At 34.4% G+C, this 14,084-nt stretch overlaps 1 protein-coding gene across 2 annotated transcripts in view; it reads left to right on the forward strand.

Annotated features, from left to right (window-relative positions):
* Window positions 1-14,084, forward strand: part of TET2 (tet methylcytosine dioxygenase 2) — a 124,999-nt gene that overhangs the window by 37,204 nt on the left and 73,711 nt on the right. For both annotated transcript variants that reach the window (XR_012023199.1, XM_072810137.1), the window contains exon 2: window positions 739-883. The gene's annotated coding sequence lies outside the window, so the exon portion shown is untranslated. The remainder of the gene's footprint in view (window positions 1-738; window positions 884-14,084) is intronic.

Raw genomic sequence — 14,084 nt, forward strand, 5'->3', positions numbered from 1 at the left:
ACCCAGGGGTCTCACTACATCTTTGACTAATGAAGCCTTACTTTGGTTATATTTTTAAAGTATGCATCTTCTTAGGTGATCAGATTAAAATCTATAATTCACTCTCTTGAGCTAAAGTTCCTGAGCACAAGGGACTGCATGTTATAATGCTCTACCTTTACCATAGTATTTAGCACATTGCCTTGCTATAGTTTATTCTGAATAAACATTTGCCAAGTATAAGTTGAGTTAGTGCTGCATCTCAGTAAGTACAAAGCCTTTAAATTAATGATTCTCAATGCTGACCACATCTTAGAATTACCTGGAGAGTAAGGCTCATTTTAGCCCAGCAAATCAGAATCTCTGCACATGGGGCCTCAGCTTCTCACCCAAGTGATACTATTACAACCAAGGCTGAGAACCATTGGGTTCAGCAAATGAAGTAATATAAGCCAGTGGGTCCCAAGACTAATTGATAATCACAATCAAGATATGAGGATTGCTGGTTAGGCAGAGATGCTTTGGGCATTGCAAAGTTTTCTTTACAAATGTTAGTATTATATTATGGTGCATTTAGGAGTTTTCATTGCTTTGAGAAAGATCCTATAACTCTGGATTTTTTAACAACCAATGGTGTAGTTTGAAATATCCAGTAATGGGCATCTATAACCTTTTAAACTTGACATGATAGTTTTATACCAGATATACGTCTTATTCCTTTTAGCTAACTTAAAAGTATTCTAACTCTATCTTTTCCAGGCTGGCCAACATCATCATCAAACCCTCTCAAGATTGTCTACTTGCCCTTACTCCTGTTGAGTTACCACACTTGGAAGCAGGAGATGGGCTCAGCAGCAGCCAACAGGCCATGATCCAGGAGGAGCAGTAAGGGATAGAGCTGCTGGTAAGACATTGGGGACAGTTGGTGCTTGGTTTCTGAGAAGTATAAACTTATTTCTAATTTAATGGGCAATCTGTCTTCTAACCTTCAGCTCTAAATTACTCTGTAGTCTCTCGAATACCTTAATTATCTATGCCTAGGATACATGGGTTAGATTTTAAGATCTATGAATGTCTAAAGTTTTGTGCTGACCTGTGTTTGTGTGTGTATGTATGGATGGATGGATATGTATATACATTGTTTTCTAGAGAAAAAGAAGTTTTACATTAACTTCTCAATGTCTGAATTTTAATAAAAAGATAGCCATTCAAAGGTAACTATAAGCACGGAAAAATGTGATATCTATAACCACTTGTCACAGTATTTCTCTTCTCCATTTTTATCTCACTTGTAGGACTTTGTCTCAATTTGTTGAGGATCAAAAAAAAAAGGTGATTATTTGTGGTTATTTGTTGATCAGAAAAGTGAGCACCTCCTGAGCTTAAATCAGCCAGTTTTCATGATGCTTTGGTCCCATAGAACTATCAGAAAATGAAAGTATACAATTATATAGGAAAGCCTATGTAATTTTTCACATGATTTTTTTCAAAAATATAAATAGAGGTACTGGCAGAGAGGGAGATACCAAGTACTTTTTCCTCTACAGCTGGTGTTAATAAAAATCAATTGTTCTGAATGCCACTCACTAACCAGCTAATGAGTATCCCAACCTAAGGGTTATTTATCAAACCATAACCATTTATATAGATGAACAGAAGTCAGGAACATCTGATAACTGATATTTTTTCCAAAATATTTAAGATGTACACCAGAATGAATTCTGTATGTACTTTTACCTGTACTTTGTCAGTTAAAATTATGGGGACATCTTGGAAAGAAAATGGAGGTTAGATTAAAAAAAGAAGAATGAGTCTTTTTTTTTTTCTGTAACTCTTTTAGCAGGTAGTTCAGCTGCAATTTCACTGAATCTTGTTTATGCATGCAGCATAACAAATCTTCTAAAAGGCCCATGTAGCTGTAATCTCTGCTCTCACTCTAGAGGCCTGAGGATATAAGAATCCACTCTGCCACTTGATACTTCTTAGAGGCTGACCTGGTGCTGAGAAATCCTTCCCAGTGTGTCCTCAGTTAAACTCCCATGATTCCTAGATGTTGCCATTTTCAAGACACAAGGCAACTACATCTGCCTAGATTACCTCTCTGCCCTGGGAATTTTAAGTCCCTCTGTAAGGGAAAGAGAACTCAGCACTACTAACTCTCAGAATGAAAATTTTCCCCTTGCATGCTAATATTTTTAGAGTATTCATTGTCACTGAAAATAGACTTCCTCTTTCCCCTCTCTTGCTGGAAAATCTTAGGTAATTATGAATAAAGCATTCTTTGCTTTTCCCCTCCTCCTGTAATGGATGCTTTACCTCTCACTGTGAGGACTGTGGCTACTCATTCTGTACTTGACCTTTATATGAGAACAGAGATGCATTTTTAAGATGGAATTTTTACAATAACATTAGTCAGAATTTTTTTCTTCTTCGAGAAAAGTAAGTGGAGGTAAGAGGGAAGTGCAAAGTTTGGGGGGAAAATGTAAGAGAAATTACTAACAAGAAAAGAAGAAATTAAAGTATTAGCTATTTGTGTGTGTGTGTGAGAAAGAGAGAGAGAGAGAGAGAGAGAGAGATTAATTTCACAAGTAACTCCCAGAGGAGTTCTTCTTTCATATCCAAAAAAGAATATTATTTTGTATTTAGCTTTTTACATTTGGATAAGCTCAGCCTAGGAACTATTTTCAGTCATAAATAAACCTAGGACTTATTTTTTTTTAAGATTGTATTTATGTATTCATGGGAGACACAGATAGAGAGAAAGAGGCAGAGACACAGGCAGTGAGAGAAACAGGCTCCATGCAGGGAGCCCGATGTGGGACTCGATCCTGGGTCTCCAGGATTATACCCTGGGCCGAAGGCAGGAGCTAAACCACTGAGCCACCCAGGGATCCCAGGACTTATTTTTAATAATATTTACTAGCTTTGTGTTCTTGGGGAAATTATTTAATCTCTTCAAGCCTTGTTTTATTTGGCAAGGAGGAAAATAGGTCATAGATAAGTATAATGGGATTATATACATATATGGATATATGCACATATGGATAATATGTACAAGACCTAGCACAAGTAAATTCTAAATCTTATATTAGCATTTATTTATTATTATTTACTATTATTAGCATTGCTTTCAATTTATTTTATTTTATTTTAAATATTTTATTTATTTATTCATGAGAGACACACAGAGAGAGGCAGAGACATAGGCAGAGGGAGAAGCAGGCTCCTGTGGGGAGCCCTATTCAGGGCTAGATCCCTGGACTCCAGGATCATGCCTTGAGCCAAAGGCAAACACTCAACCACTGAGCCATCCAGGTGGCCTGTGCTTTCAGTTTTTAAATAATAAATTCAATCAAAAAGTATTTCTTGAGTGCCTATCAAGTATCAGGCACTCTAGGAACTGGGATGCATTACTGAGCAAAAAAGTAAAAATCCCTGTACTTTAGCGTAGACTCTAGAGTGGCAGACAGATATAAACAAGATAAATAAAAATGTAGTAGTGAGTCAAATACCAAGAAGTACTAAGCATAAAAAATTTAAGACAGAAAAAGAAAATTGGAGGGATAGTATGGTAGTAATTAAAGATGAAGTGGTTGGGAAAGACCTCATGAGGATTATTTATTTATTTTTTTTTAGTAAAAACCTTTAAAAGAAAGTATACAAATAGACTATAAAGTCATTTGGGGAGAATAGGTAGAGAATGCCACAAAGACCTAGGGTAGTAAAAAGATTTCACAGAATGATTTAGACAGAGTAAGAGGATCTTATACAGCTAAATCATATACTATCTGTAAATATTTACACATATACTCAAGTAAGTGATACAGATAAAAACTTCAGAAGTTCAAGGAATAGTAAGGTTCATCTAGACTAAAGCAGAGGAGGACTTCACAAAAGAAGCTGGCAAATGGTGGCCTGGATCTTGAAGGTTAGGGAGAAATTGGATAGTTGGCAAAAGGGTACAGACTTTCAGTTATAAGATGAATCAGGTCTGAGATTCAGTTGTATAATGTGATGTCTATAGTTGATAACACCATATCATAAAATTGAAATTTGCTAAGAGAGTGGTAGTGTTCTCTCTCTCACTCACACACACACACAAAATGGTAAACATGTGAGGTGATGAATATGTTCATTAACTTAATGGGGGGAATCCTTTCATGATTTATATGTATAAGAAGTCACCACATTGTGCACTTTAAATATAGTTTTATTGGTCAGTTATACCTCAATAACATTGAAAGAAAATCGCTAAAGAAAAAGTTTTCAGTAAAGTTATTTTTATGTATCATAGTTCCATAGCCCTTACAGCCATAAAAACAGAACAACAAAACAAACAGGGAATGACATCCTCATGGGGAAGTGGAAGGGAAACAGCATGAGATGAAATGAAATAAGGATGTTGGCTTTGAGGGGAGATGGGATAGGCAAAGGACAAAGAGGGAAGCAAAGGAAGGTGACCTTGTATAGAGATGGCAAGTGGTGAGAAAGAAGATAGAAATGCAGGTGAGGCCAAATTTTATGAAGTTCTTAGGTCAGGCTAACGATTACTACATGCCCTCATACAAATACTGAGGAGCAATGGAAGCAGGTGAGTAACAAGATGCATTCAGGTCATTAGCACTACTATTATTTTGACAAGTATGAAGATGGAAGAAGTGGATGAAGTGATTCAGGAGCGAGATTATGATATTAGAGATAAGACTGAAAAAAGAAGATAGATTTGATAGGGAAAATCCTGAGGATTTAATCACTAATTGCAAATAGGCTATAAGAAGAGTCAAAGTTTTCTCAGGGTTTCAATGACAATTACATGTTGCCATTAAAAGAAATAGGAAAGTTGGGGCATATTGTGAGTTTGAATTCACAGTGAGCGAGGTGAGACAATCAGAGTAGGTACCCTTAAGACTTCTAAGGATAAAGTTCATACAATGTTTGACAGGCTGAATTGAGTTGCTAAGAGCAATTTTTTACTATGCATTGAAATCCATGTAAATAAATTGGTTCAAAAAATTATATGAGAATATGCCTATCCAAATGTTATATTTTTAAACCAAGTTGGAATAACAGAAAATCATAAAAGTATTGATCAAAAATGGGCCACTGGTATCACCTTCCAATTGACTAATTTTATGGCAGGCTAAAGGGTACCCAGACATTATACATGACTTCCTGAAGGTCATGTCATTAATTGGCATTATTGGCAAATAATTGGCAATATCATTATTGGCAAAACCTGGACAAGAACCAGATGTCCTTATTCAGACTTACTACCCCTCTATGTCATTTTTAGGAAGTGTTAGTGATTTGTATTTTGCCATCTTGTTTGTGGAGAAAAGAGTTAGAAGGTTTAGATTTGCCCATTAGAATTCTCTTGAGGCCATTCTTCTAATTATTATGGACATTCTCATCCTTTCTTGTGAAACAGACCTTGCTCATTGACAAGCTTCACTCTTTGCCTTAGTTATTTTCTCTCCCCATGATCATTGTTGATGTATCCCAATTGAAAAATAAGTCATCTTTCTATTTCATCAGTAGGTTGAGACAGACTAGTTACTTCTAATATTGTATTTTTTTCTGTTTATCTTTCAGAAGATAATAGGTTTTTTATCTCAAATTTAAATCACCACCTAGACTTTAAATGAAGACTCCAAATGTCCTTTCCTTACAGACCAGTTTTACGAACTGAAATCTATCATCATTATTCCAACAAACCCAATTGATTTATCCTTTGAGTCACAGGACTTTAAAACAAAAATAGATCCTAGAAATCATCTAATGCAGTGCTCTTCAAAGTATTATTCTCCTATTCATCTGTTACTAAATGTTTTTTTTCTTTTTAATAACATGTAATTATCTAGCAGTGCATGTTAGTGTGTTTAAAGAGAACAATGTTTATTTTTTTATTTACAATAGTGTTACAAATCTTTCTTTACTCTCTGCATTACACATGCCACATTATGATACAAGTCATGGCTGAACTGTGTGAAAGCTGTGTCTTGTGTATATTTTAAGGCCCAGATTGGTCTCATTGTCTCTATGTCCCAAGAGACGAAATTATAGAAGACTACTGACATTCTCATGGGATTCTGCTGAGAACTTTGGCAATCCCTGAATTCACAAATAGCACTGTAGCATTTATTTTCATTAATGCCTATCGACATGTGACCTATACTATGAATTTAGAACAAGGAAGCCATTCTAAAATAAACTACACATTATGAAAGTTATTTTCACCATTCTTGTTTCAGTTTCCCTATCAAACAGTGAAGTATCAATTGTGTCCATTGCTCTCATAGGATATTTTAAGCAGAAATGAAAGTCTTGGTGAGAACACTTCATATTCCAAAAGAAACTTACCATGCAAATAAAGGCATTAGAAATGTTTACCCATCTTTACAGATGTTAATCTGACCAAAGCTTTTTCTCAAAATGTGATATAATGTAGTCAATGCAGTCTCCCCATATCTGTGTGTGTGTGTGGCGGGGGGGGGGGCAGTATTCCAGGACACCCAGTGGATGCCTGAAACTGTGGGTGGTACCAAACCCTATATATACTCTGTTTTTCCCTATGCATACATATGTATGATGTTTAATTTATAGGCAGAGTAAGAGGTTAATAGCAATAAGTAAAAATAGGATAATTATCACAATATACTGTAATAAAAGTTACATGAATGTTCCCTGTCTCTCCTTTTCCTCCTCTCCCTCAAAATACCTCATCTTTTTGTGATAATATGAGAAGATAAAATGCCTACATGATGAAATGAAGTGAGATGAATGACATAGGCACTGTTAGGCTACTAGTGACCTTCTGACCATGTGTCAGAAAGAGGATCATCTATTTCCGGATTATGGATGACCACAGATAACCAAAATTGCAGAAAGTGAAACCAAATGGGATGGGGCTGTGAGGGAGGGGGACTACTGTGGAGTGTTATTCTTGGCTTTTTAAATCTTGAGAAGATTGGGAGAACAATTAATGGGTTTCTTGGATAATCTGTGATCATATAGTTAATGTTATATATATGTATTGCACTTTTGTAATTCTTAAAGACGTGTACAGTCCTTGAATTTTCCTGGGAGACTTACAGGGACTTTAAGGGGGAAAAAAAAAACCTTGGCCATCTTCGCAAGATCTTGAATCCTCCTCCATACTTAGACATGTGCACACACACGTTTCCTTAATACCTTTTGATGGATACCCATTGTTAAACTTTGTGAAAGCAGGAGAAGCTTCTCCCATCCCAGCCCCACAAAGTTTTTACAATTAAAGTAAGGTTAATCTGGTCAATGTAGAAATAGATGCAATGTGGGAACTCCTAGGGTCACCTGCTAACCCCTCTTTAACCAATATGGCCCCTGACAGCTCTGTGAACCATTGATACCTAAAGTACTCGGTTTGGAGAACCGTTGGCCCACAGGAAATAGATCAATCTGTGTGTTTGATACCTCTCTCTAGCTCTGAATTACTGTTTAACCTCCAGGTCACCCTGTTGTCCTTTAGATTCCATGAGGTAATTATTCCTTACTCTTTATAGGTCTTGCACATTCCATTATATTTCACACATTCAAGACTTTGTACTGGCTATTTCTCTCCTCTCCCCTTTCCATACAGATCCAGTTCAGGTTTCTCATCAGCAAAGCCTCATATTTGTGGCACTCATATTCCTCAAACAGCACACTTACTATAATAATTTGTGCCGTTTCTTTACAAACTCAAATCCCTAGGACAAAGGCTGGGTCTTCTCTTCATATTCCTAATATCTCACACAGTGCCTAGTTACATAGTACTCAGTCACACTCTTAAAAACAATTCACTTTGTGATCTTTTTCATATCTTTTATTTTTTCTTTGTCCTCTCTAGCCCCTTATTGAAATATACACAACACCTGCTCCATTTGGGGATGGGAGGCGGGGAGGGTAAGGAACTGTGGAAGGTGAGTACTTGGAATTCCAAGTGCCTAGGCATAGCAATATCATATGCAAAGTTAACATTACTGCAGAGTTTGAACCCCACACATATTCAGTTGTAACTAGCACTTGTATAAGTAACATTTGATATCTGAAATATTTTTTTTCCTGCAGTATCCTATCCAAACTAAATTTATTATGGTTGGGATTTGTGTTTTTATTGGCTATTTGGAAGACTTTAGGAATGTATTCAGTATTTTAATTCCAGTAGTATTGATGAACATAAATATTTCACTATAGGAAGAGGAATTTGAAAGATGTAGTAGATGATATTTAATGTCTATTGGGTGATAAATTTAATGAATAAATACACTCAAGACCTTGTTTAGTAAAACATAAATTTGGAAAATGTTTTAGAAATTCCAGAGAAGTTTAGTTGATGATAGATCAACTAGCAGTTGATCTTCTCTAGCAGTTTTTGTTTTGTTCTGTTTTTCAGCCTTTGGGAGGAGGAGAAAAGTAGTCAATGTACTTCAGAACAAAGGGTCTTTGGGAGGCCATGTGTTTGGTGTTGCTGTCCAAGTGTTTTGTGATTTTAAGAAGACATAGGTGGGAATGTATGCAAGCTTTCAGGACTAAATCAATATGCTAGATCTTGAGAGCATTTTTGGAAAGATTTCTGAGCTCCAGGTTCCCTAACCAAATACTAAAGTGATTATTAGAATCCATAGCTTTTCTAGATTATGAGAATTCACAGAGGAGAGTAAATAAACTCCTCAATTAAAATGCAGAATTGAACACTTGGGCATATTAAATGTATTTCACTTAGAAAAAAATGTATAGCCTTTTTTCATATTTATTAAAAGTATAAAACCAGGTGGTCTCAAAAAGATTTTATTTCCCTTGTTCAGTTTCATACTTTCTTGAAGTAAAATGTAGTAATTTTTGTTTGTTTGTTTAACTTGTACTTTAGTTGTCCCCTTCTTAGTCTCAAAAGTTCTGCCTTGTCAAGGTGGGTCACTTTTTTATACATTTTTAAAATTGAAGATCACTTTGATGCTTATTCTACTAGCAAGTTTTCTTAGAGTAGCAAGGTAGTAAGGCATATCTGAATGAATGCCTAGCACATAGCAAGTATTTAATAAATACTTTTTGATCAATAGGGTTATCATCCTATCATCCTATAGGAAGAAAGATAATATTAAAATATTTTTTTAGATTTTAGTTTTTATTAATGATGTACAAGATACTTCCCTCACTAACATGGTATATACAACTGAGGTTTATCATAAAATGCCTACTTCAAGTCTTTATCAAGGCCAGTTTAAAGAAGGCAGAAGGGAAAGAGAAGTGGACAGGAGATAAAGCAATTTACTGAATTTATGAGACTCAAAATATTTACTAAATCTGTAATTTTACAGTTGCAAATTTCTTATATTACAAAATTGCTATTACTGTCATCAAAGAAAATCATTATTTCCTTTCATGCCATGCATAAATTGTCTTTATTGCCTTCCTAGAAAGGACTAGTCTAGCCCCTGATTGGGTTCTTCTAATAATGATCAACTCACTGATTGAGTACATTTATAGGAAGTCCTACATGTTTAGTGTCCTGCTGAGCTACAATCTGCATTCATTAAAGAACTTTGGATCCCTTTTTCATGCAAAAGTCCTTTAAATATTTGATATTTTAAATACCATCAGATCATACTAGGACTCCCTTCTAGTTGTCTGGATACTGCACATCTGTCACCCTAGTCCTGAAGCACGTTTACTTCCTTGCCTGCGAGTCCATGCTGCTTCATCACACTGAATGGCAGCATACATTTTTTTTCACACAAGCAGCTGATAAACCAGATCTCTTCCATCTTTACTTTGCTACTGTGATTATCTAAGTCACCGTTGAAGATTTTAACATTTAATTTATTAAATTCCATTATTTTTAGTTCCTCTTTTAAGCCTAGGCAAATTTATGAAAATCTATTTCCATCCCATGTGTTGTTTATAAACACATGCTTTCTTCTCTCTTTCTCATTTCCTGTATAATTTTGTAAAGATGACTTCTTTGATATTACTGATATAATTTCTTTTTTTTAAGTGGATAATCATTGAAAGAACAAGTCATATGTTCTCAATTAAAATCTTACCTAAAATTTAGAACAACTCTATTTTTAACTTTCTTCTCTGGAAAATGGAGGTATCGGTATCTTACTTTATAGGAGAAAAGGATCTACTTTCTTGATATAACACTGTACTTTTAAAACTTTAAAAGTTAGCTTTATATTTATAAGTGGCAGCATAATAGAGGTGGCTCCCAGAACCTAGAGGCAGCTGGAGAAGGATAAGATGCACTGTGCCCACCACCCTGCACCATGTCCTCCTTCTTAAACAAAGGGCAGATATTGAATTGGCAAAAGGACTTACTGGAGTCATTTTAAGGTATTTGTTCAGTGAGTTGAACACAGTGATGAATCATGATCCTAAGGATGTACTAGAAGGTAGGCTTGAACATGTAGAAGCAATTTTCTCAACTCTAAATTTGTGATTCTTTTTGTCTTTACTTAGAGACGTTCCATTGGTTGTCCAGATAATGTATTTTTCATCTTATTTTCCATATAACCAATTTACCAGGTATAACAGGACATACACCTGATAATAGAGAATAGAAACCTAAGAATGTTTAGCCTAAGTCACCTTAGAATATGATGGCCAGAATGATATAGTAAGCACAGCTAGTATTGATATGAAGAATTGTGAATTTGTTTTTAGAGGACATTAGAACTAATGTATATAAGCTTTAAACATCCACTCTTGTTTCCCTAGGCCTCAGCTCATCAGGTATTTCTATTTGGGAAAATCCCTTCAATACTTTTGTCAACATAGGAAAAGGTGTATTTATGTATAAAAAATATCTGCTAACTCCCTACTCTTTATATGTTCATTCAACCACTATCTAATTACCTTTTTACTTAATTCACATTTACTCCCTTCTGCTTTTTAACTGTTCATTTTCCTCCCTTTCTGAGAACACTCTTGTTTATCTGATATGAATACACACACACACACACACACACACTTTTTAAATACTGAGATCATGTTCTTAATCAAATGAGAAGAAAGATTGACTTCATCAGGGTGCCTTTGTTATATTTTATGTACATGAAATAATTATGTTTTAAGACATTTGGTAATATTGTGATTGAAAGACCTGTTGCTGAATCCTTCTACCCCTGGAAGATTGATAAGAATTCCCTTTAAATTCAGTTATTCAGCTGAATCATTTGAGTACTTGCAAATCAAGAGTTTATTTTGGAAACACTACATTTAATTAATTATTAAAATTTGGATGAATTGAGCTTTAAAGCAAAATCACTTATTCAAAAAAGCCCCATTTTTTCCAAATATGAAATGGAGAAGAATTATTTTCCTATTGAAGTGATTAATACTTATATTGACTGCTCTATTGTTTAATGCAAGGGATTTCTTAAAAATTTTATGGAAAGTGTAAGTATATTTTTGTGCATTCATAATAAGTAACACAACAGATGTGAGGCAAAAAAAGGATTTTAAAAATGATAAATAATGTGTGCATTGGTGCTATGCTAATTTCTGTTCCCATTTCAGTGCTCAATAGCTCTCTGTAAATAAAATGACCAGTTGATAACATTTAAATTAAGGACTTTAGTAAATGGAGGTATTGCTTATATATGAGCTTCTTAAAAAAAATTACTGAGGGGGTTTAAGGACTACTAATCATGGATTACATGAAACAAAATAGAAGGTCACCTTCTGTTGGGGATAGAGTTGAATTCCTGCCAATATAGTTAAATATGGTCTTATTAACAGGACACCTTCATCCAAAATCTGTACATTACCAACTCCTGCCCTCCAGATTTGTGTGACCATGGAAATTTCTGCATATTTCATGAGATATTATGAAATATGTCCCCAACTTCGGTCCTTGACATATTATGAACATAGATATATGTCCAATGAACTAGATCCTAGAGAAATAAATGAATGAATATACATACTTTTTCAAACGTTATTATAACTGAGGATTTGTAAAAACTGTGGATAAATAAAATGTATTAATCTTACTTAATGGATAGATGATGCTGCAAGTAATATGAAAATCAAATTAATTCTGTTTTTCCTTGCCTTTGCCTTTGAGAAGCCTGAGTTTTTGAGAGGTTAGGTGACTGCTTCAGGGTAGCCCTGGCTCTGCCTCTCAGATCCTCTGAATGCATACATAGTAGCTTTCTACCCACTCTTCCATATAACCTCTATCTTAAAGTCTGTAATTCACAGTTTTTAATCTTTTTCATAAACTGATACATTGTTATTACAGAAATTACTAATTTTTCTAATTACCCATTTATCTCAGATACCTTAGTGATTGTTTTTCTTCTCTGAAATCCTGTATTCCTTAAAGGCAATGAATTGTCCTCTTCTGAACGACACTTAGTTTAGTAACATCGTAACATGAATTGATCATTCATGGCCACATTAAGCCCTTATTTTGAACCATATTTTTACTTACTTTTTATAATGAAGCTTAAGTATTTCTTTTTTTCTTCATTGCCTGTAATTTATTGAAGAGAAATTCTTTGTCTTTTAGGTTCCATAGTTTTGTAATAGGATTACTGACAACAAAATAGTGGATACTGTAATAGCACAATAAAGATTTTTTGTATCAATTTTTTATTTACATTGTAGTTAGTTTAACATATAGTGTAATATTGGTTTCAGGAGTACAATTTAATGATTCATCACTTACATATAACACCTAGTGTTCATCACAAGTTCCCTCCTTAACTCCCATCACCCATTTAGCTGTGAAGATTTTATTGTGAAGAAATGGAGTGAGTGGCTGTTAACTATAGCAGGCAAAATGAAAATTTAGTAAATGCAAACATTTTCTGGAATGAAGCCGAATACCAGTAAACAAAGGTACCAAATATAATTGGTTACCTGGACAAATATTTTTCAGTGTTTTAAGAAATGTCAGTGCAAACATTTGAATTGTGTAGTCATCCACATAAACTGAAAATGACTTAATGAAGTTTGAGCTCCTAAAGTAGTTGGACTTCTCTTTTATCCTTATTATGATCCCTAACATTGTGCTTGCATAGGTAATCAATAAATGTTTGGCATAACCATTATTTGTCATTGATTTACTGAATGAGGAAGAGACTTGGGAAAGTGCTGTCTATCAAATGTGACTTTGAAACATTTTATATGATTTGGGAAGAAAATTAAAGCATGCCATATGATTACACTATATTAAGATTACTTCCATTCTTACACAGACCATATAAATTTGTATTTGGTCTATATAATTTCACCAGAATACACAAAGCACCAAATTGGTTTAGAAGATAATTGGAAAAGGATATGGTAGAGGAGAGTTTTAAACTATGGATTTACTGGAAAATAATCTTGTTTCTAACTGTTTAAAATCTTAATACTATAAACAGTTAGGAATTGAATGTGCTTTGTGTCAGAGAAAGTCTTCGTATATATTTAATAGCACATTTCATCACACAGAAAGGAGTGCCTGGCTCTGGGAAACACACCTGCCTGAACTCTTAATTACAGTAGTGATGCTGCCAAGCAGTAGGCTTGACCAAAAAGAGAGCCATAATTGAGGATGTTGAGGAATGTTTTGGGCAAGATTTAATGAGTTTTAATTATACTAAGAAATACACAACCTCTATGAAGTCATCCCCAACTCCTTGAAGCAAATTTAGCACCTTTTTATATCTCCAAAGCATGTTTATAAAAATCTAGTAGAAAACTAATCATGTTATTTCTTTATGATGTTTTAAGCATGTCTCTTCCTCAGGGATAAGAATCTTGAATCCTTCATACATATCAGGCACTTAATAAATATTCAAATGCATAATGGGTTACTATTGCCTAAAAATGCAGAAACCATGTAATATGAGATATACAGCTGACAGAAAAAAAGTGCTCTCAGTTATTCAGAATAATTTACTTATAGAAAGATCTTTAGTAATCCCTTCTTTTTCTGTGCTTTTTAAGATTGAAGTAGAGTAAGAATTATATATTTCTTGGAAAATTGAAAGAGTGTCTGTGAGAACATTTGAGTTCTGGCTCTAATAATTGCCAGATAATAATTTGAAAGATTAAGAGATTAAAGATTAAAGATTATATTCCAAAGGCAT

The sequence above is a fragment of the Canis lupus genome, chromosome 33, assembly GCF_048164855.1.
Source record: "Canis lupus baileyi chromosome 33, mCanLup2.hap1, whole genome shotgun sequence".
NCBI classification, from domain to species: Eukaryota; Metazoa; Chordata; class Mammalia; order Carnivora; family Canidae; genus Canis; species Canis lupus.